Consider the following 6,537-nt stretch of genomic DNA (forward strand, 5'->3'; position numbering starts at 1 on the left):
GTGGGGCAGAGGACATTACAGAGACATTACAGAAGTACTAACTGTGAACCTAATGAATTTATTAAAACTAGGGTTATCCTTTTATTCTTTTAACACAAATAAACAACATATAACTGCCCACAAATTTGAGTTTGTATATGGCGAGTCTTGATACTGTCATCATTCATCACGATGAACATCAGGGTCACAAACATTTCTGTCATTATCTGTCCTTTGCTTCAGGCTGGATGACAATCAGATAATGTCTGTCAAATCTACTGCTGTCAGGTCTGACACACTGAAGCATGATTCACTCACTATATTGTTCGGAACCTTGTGGAGACCAATAAACTAAAATAACCAAACAACCCTAATGAAGAAACCAATGGCAAGATTTCACTTTTTATAACTTTTACTGTAACAATTAAACCAAAATCAACATAAATTAAACATGAATTAACAGGTAAATTATATTCAATATAAAGTATAAATTATACTTGAAATAGCCAATACAGCAAAGATACTGGCAATTCTGATAACACGTATGGCACCACATTCAGCCGTAAAAGTCCTTCAAAACTCTGTCTTTCTCAGGTAGAGTTCAACTCTTTTTTCTCCAGCAGGATCTGGTCATTGAGTCACCTCTGACAGCAGCTTTACTCCATCCCAGTTCCACAGATATGGTCTGCAGAACCTCCATAGTTCAGCTCATGACAGTCTTGATGGTGTGGATTCCTCACAGTCACCTTCATCTGACTACTCAACGACACTCTGATGCTCTGTATGGCCGGCTATGGTGAAATAACTGAAGCAGCAGCAGTAACTTTATTTCACTAACCCCACTGTTAAATCCTGCTTTCAGGTTTCCTTTTTTTCAAATGTTTCACACACACACACAACTTTCCACAGCATGTCTGTACTGCTCTGCTGCTGAAATCTGATCCCTGAGAGCTCTGCATTTTCCTTTTGGATTCAAGCAGCCTCTGTTTCATTAGCAACCTGATGTCACAACCAGGAACCCAAAGTCATAACCCTCTTTCCCAGAAACCTTAAGTTTTAGTTTCTCTTTCAGTTAAGGACTGTCTCAAAATTACAGGCTTTCAAACCAAAGTCAGTTTAGACAACAACTTGCATATGTTTCTGCCCCTTGGATCACAAACTGCGGATTTCATCATAATATGTGCTTACACTTTTAAATGGGGCTGCAACCTATTTTTTAGCTGACAGCACCCATGTGAAGAAACATTAGCATATTAAAAAAATATATATTTCTATTGGCATGATGAATCATAATGACAGACAGTTTCCTATGATATTCTTGAGCTATTAGAACCTTACAAACACTTGTCATTTTCCTTAGCTGAAAAATATTACTAATGTTTTAAACATGATAAATCATCATCAGCTGTGGGTTATAATAAATTTCTCCACCCAGTAGTTGACAACTTGTGAATGAGAAACCTTCAGTAAATCATCCAGTTAACACCTGACTTAAAGGTACCAGTAATACTGATGCAATAGTGGCAAGAGTAATGAATGGTAATGATTACAATAGTAAGCAGCGAGAACATTAAAAAGAATAATGGTGACAATGATAATTATCATGATATTGGTCATGAAGGATGGGGTGTCATATTAGTGAGAATGATACTAATGGTATTTAGTAAAAGCCAGAGAATTTTGTGCAATGGCTTCTTTTCCTGCTCATGCATTGTTACCTCTGGGGTCTCTAAAGGATCTATCCTTGGCCTCTGCTTACTTTTTTCTCATCTGTATGTTGCCCCTAAATGACATCAACCAAAACCATGTCTGATTCCATATTTAGAACCATAGAAAAGTTACAGCACAAAAGGAGGCTATTCGGCCCATCTTGTCCATGCCAGCCCAAGGACACCCAGGTGCCCTTTCTAATCCCACCTTCCTGCACCCGGCCCATAGCCCTGCAGCTTACAGCACTTAAGGTGCAAATCCACATAATTTTTAAGAGTTTAGAGTTTCTGTCTCTATCACCAACCTGGGCAGCAAATTGCAGACACCCACCATCCTCTGCGTAAAAATGTTCTTCCTCATGTCCTCACTACACCTTCTGCCACTTATCTTGAATCTATATCTCCCGGTTCTAGAATTCTCCACCAAGGGAAACAATTTTATCCTGTCCACTCTATCGATTCCCCTCATAATTCTGTACACCTCAGTCAAGTCACCTCTCAGCCCTCTTTGTTCCAAGGAAAATAACCCCAAACTATCCAATCTCTCCTCGTAGCTACACTTTTCTAACCCTGGCAACATTCTTGTAAACCTCCTCTGCGCTCTCTCCAGAGCTATTATGTCCTTCCTGTAATGTGGTGACCAGAACTGCACACAATACTCCAGTTGTGGCCTCACCAGTGTTTTATACAATTCCAACATTATATCCTTACTTTTATATTCTATACCTCTGCCAATGAAGGCGAGCATTCCATATGCCTTCTTTACAACCTTGTCTTCTTGAACTGCTGCCTTCAGGGACCTGTGTACTTGTACGCCAAGATCTCTCACTTCATCTAACCCTTAGTATATTCCCATTTATTGTATAATCCCTGTAACTGTTTGACCTACCACTTCTCTATGTTAAAATCCATCTGCCACTTTACCGCCCACTGCACCAACCCATCTATATCGTTTTGGAGATTATGGCTATCCTCTACACTATCCACTACTCTCTAGAACATGCACATTGATAACACGCAGTTCTACCTCACTCAATCCCTCCACTGCTCTGATTTATCACCTTGCTCATCTGATACTGGATGAGCCACAATTTCTTCTAACTGAACATTGAGGAGACCAAAGCTATTGTCTACAGTCCCTGCCACAAACTCTGTTCCCTGGCTGCTCACTCTATCCATTTCTCTAGCCACATTCTGAGGCTGAACCCAACAATGCACAAACTTGGCATCCTATCTGACCCCGAGCTGAGCTTTTGGCTTTATGCCTTTCCATCACTAGGATGCACTAGTTTGACCTCTGTAACATCTCCTGCTTTTGCCCAGCATCAATTCATAAGAACAAGAACATAAGAACTAGGAGCAGGAGTAGGCAATTCAATCCCTCAAACCTGCCCCGCCATTCATTGCGATCATGGCTAATCTCATTTCAGCCTCAACTCCAATTTCCCGCCCTCTCCCCATAACCTTTCAACCCGTCACTAATTAAAAATCTGTCTATCTCCTCCTTAAATTTATTCAGCGTCCCGGCATCCACTGCACTCTGCGGTAGTGAATTCCACAGATTCACGACCCTTTGAGAAAAGTAATTCCTCATCTCTGATTTAAATCTACCACCCCTTAGCCTAAAACTATGGCCTCTCATTCTAGGATGCCCCACAAGGGGAAACATCCATTCCACGTCTACTCTGTCTATCCCCTTTAGCATCTTATATACCTCAATTAGATCTCCTCTCATCCTTCTAAACTCGAGCGAGTATAGGCCTAAACTGCTCAATCTCCCCTCATAAGACAAGCCCCGCATCTCTGGAATCAATCTAGTGAACATCCACTGGACCGCCTCCAATGCAACTACATCGTTCCTCTAGTAAGGGGACCAAAACTGTGCACAGTACTCCAGATGCAGTCTCGCCAATGCCTTGTACAGTTGCAACAACACTTCCCTATTTTTATACTCTATTCCTTTAGCAATGAATGCCAAAATTCCATTTGCCTTCTTTATTACCTGCTGTACCTGCATACTAGCTTTCAGTGATTCATGCACGAGGACACCTAGATCCCTCTGCACTGAAGCATTCTGAAGTTTCTCTCCATTTAACTAATAAGTCACCTTTTTATTCTTCCAACCAAAACAGATAAACTCACACTTATCCACGTTAAACTCCATCTGCCAAATTTTGGCCTATTCACCTAACCTGTCCATATCCATTTGTAAATTTCTTATTTCTTCATTGCAACTTACTTTCCCACCTATTTTGGTGTCATCTGCAAATTTAGCTATAGTACCTTCTATCCCTGAATCCAAGTCATTAATATAGATTGTAAATAGTTGGGGCCCAAGGACTGAACCCTGTGGCACTCCACTAGTTACAGCTTGCCATCCAGAAAAATACCCATTTATCCCGACTCTGCTTTCTGTTGGTTAGCCAATCCTCTGTCCAAGCTAATATATTACACCTAACTCCGTGTGATCTTATCTTGTGTATTACTCTTTTATGCGGCACCTTATCAAAGGCTTTCTGGAAGTCCAGATATGCTACATATACAAGATCCCCCATTATCCACTTTGCTTGTCACATCTTCAAAGAACTCTAGCGAATTAGTCAAACACAATTTACTCTTTATAAAACCAAGCAGACTCTGATGGATTGCATTTTGACTTTCCAAATACCGCATTACAACTTCATTAATAATGGATTCTAACAATTTCCCAACAAAAGACATTAAACTAACTGGCCTATAGTTTCCTACTTTCTGCCTCCCCCCCTTTTTGAATAAGGGTGTCATATTAGCATTTTTCCCATCCACTGGAACCTTTCCTGAATCCAGGGAATTTTGGAATATTATGGCCAATGCATCCACTATCTCCGCTGCCACTTCCTTTCAGACCCTGGGATGTAGGCCATCAGGTCCTGGGGACTTGTCACCCTTTAATCCCAATAGTTTGCTCAGTACATTTTCTCTAGTGATGGTGATTGTTCTAAGTTCCTCCTTCTCTATATCCTCTGCACTACCTGTTACTATTGGGGTGGTACTAGTGTCCTCCATCGTGAAAATTGAGGCAAAATATTGATTAAGCGTCTCTGCCATTTCTGCGTTCCCCACTATTAACTCCCCAGTCTCATCCTCCAATCTACTGCTGAAACTTTCATTTGTACCTTTATTAACTCAATACTGTTCCAAAGCTCTCCTGGCTGGCCTCCTGCCTTGCACCTTCTGTAAACTTGAGTTTTTCCAAAGCTCTGTTGTCTTTATCCGAACATACACCAAGACCTGTTCACCCAATACCCCTGTGTTAGTTCACCTACTTGGTTTCTTGTCCATCAGTGTCTCAATTTTAAAATTCTCACCCTGGTTTTTAAATTATCCATAGCCTCAACACCCCCTATGTATCCAATCTCCTCTAGCCGTACAACTGTCCAAGATGTCTGCTCTCCTCCAAATCTAGCCACTCGTGCTTCCCCAATTTTCATTGCTCCGCCATTGGTGGCTATGCCTTTAGCTATCTGGGCCCTAAACTCTTAAATACCCACTTTAAATCTCCCCCCCCGCTGCCAAAACTGATTTCATAAATCAAGAACGAATGTCAGAATTGCAAAGGTGATCAGATCCGACTATAAGCAATGTCAACCAGCGATCCACCGATGTTAGTCCCACGGCCAACCCAGCTTCCAGAAAATTCAAGTCCTTGGGTTCTGGGGGAGAATGGTGGCAAAGCTGAAATTTAAGGGAAGACACTCCTTAAAACCTACCTCTTTTGGTCACCGTTGCTATTATATCCTGATGTGAGTTGATGTCAAATGCCGTTTGATAACATTCCTGTGAAATGCCTTGGGATGTTTTATAACATTAAAGGTGTTATATAAATGCAAGTTGTTGTTGTAATGACATTGAGGGTGATAGTGATGTAAATATTTGTGATAGCAATGGTTAATGCTTCATTGATAAGAGTTTTAGCAGCAGTGATGATAGGGAAAGTGCTAAAGCTTTTAAGTATTAGTCACCATGATGATTGTAGTGTTGATACATCAGTTCCCCAGACTGACTGGTGCCTTCCTCATATGCAGCCCCTACTCCCATCCATCCATATACTTACAAGGATTTGGAGGAAACTGGTCCTTTTCTGCTCAGACTTTCTACCACGGCGTTTCTTGCGCCTTCTCTGATAGTCTTGAAAACAAGATCAGTAACTCTGCTGCAATCCTGGCATTGCTGGAATTAGTAATATCTCTTCCTACTCAGAGGAAAAAAAGAGCTACGATCAACTTGCAGGAGAGTCACAGAAAGCCGTGGGTGAGCAGCCACATCTTCAGCCAGTCTAACTGGATGAGTACAGTGTGAGGCGGCTGTGCACAGCGTCTATATACAGCCGAGGCCCGGTTGCTAAGGCGAGAACTTCCCCTGCAGCAGAGGAAGCGGTGCTTCCGGTGACGCCGCCGGATGTGGTGCGTGACGTCACAAAAAGGAGGACCAATCAGTGCCATGAACCGTTCTAGTCCCGCCTCTCTGTCAGTCGGAGTGTGCCGCCCCCTGTCGGTGTCTCCGGGGCCCACCTGCTGCCCTTTGGTTAAAACGGTGTCTGAACTGGGGAAGAGGCCAGTTCCAGTTCCCAGTGTTGGGTGGCTGGTTGTGGTAGATTATTCCAATCCCAACTCCTCTGTGTTGGAGAAATGGCTGTACCTCACCTAGATACTCCTCTGAGGTACGCCCAAACCAGGTCTGCCAGTCGCAGCCCCCACTTCTAATCCACATTCTCCGCTGGGGTAGCCACAAACCAGGCCTGCCACCCTCCCCACTTCTATTTGTCTCTTAGTAGTTAGTAGTCAGTAGTCTTATTTGTACAGTTGCATCT

The 6,537-nt window shown here is 42.4% G+C and overlaps 1 protein-coding gene across 1 annotated transcript in view; it reads right to left on the reverse strand.

The window, feature by feature from the left end:
- arl6 (ARF like GTPase 6) overlaps positions 1 to 6,120 on the reverse strand; it is a 66,481-nt gene extending 60,361 nt beyond the window's left edge. The window contains exon 1 of the mRNA XM_078559783.1: positions 5,782 to 6,120. The gene's annotated coding sequence lies outside the window, so the exon portion shown is untranslated. The remainder of the gene's footprint in view (positions 1 to 5,781) is intronic.
- Between the last annotated feature and the right edge of the window lie 417 nt (positions 6,121 to 6,537).

Source organism: Cetorhinus maximus, chromosome 16 (genome assembly GCF_964194155.1).
Source record: "Cetorhinus maximus chromosome 16, sCetMax3.hap1.1, whole genome shotgun sequence".
Taxonomy (NCBI): Eukaryota; Metazoa; Chordata; class Chondrichthyes; order Lamniformes; family Cetorhinidae; genus Cetorhinus; species Cetorhinus maximus.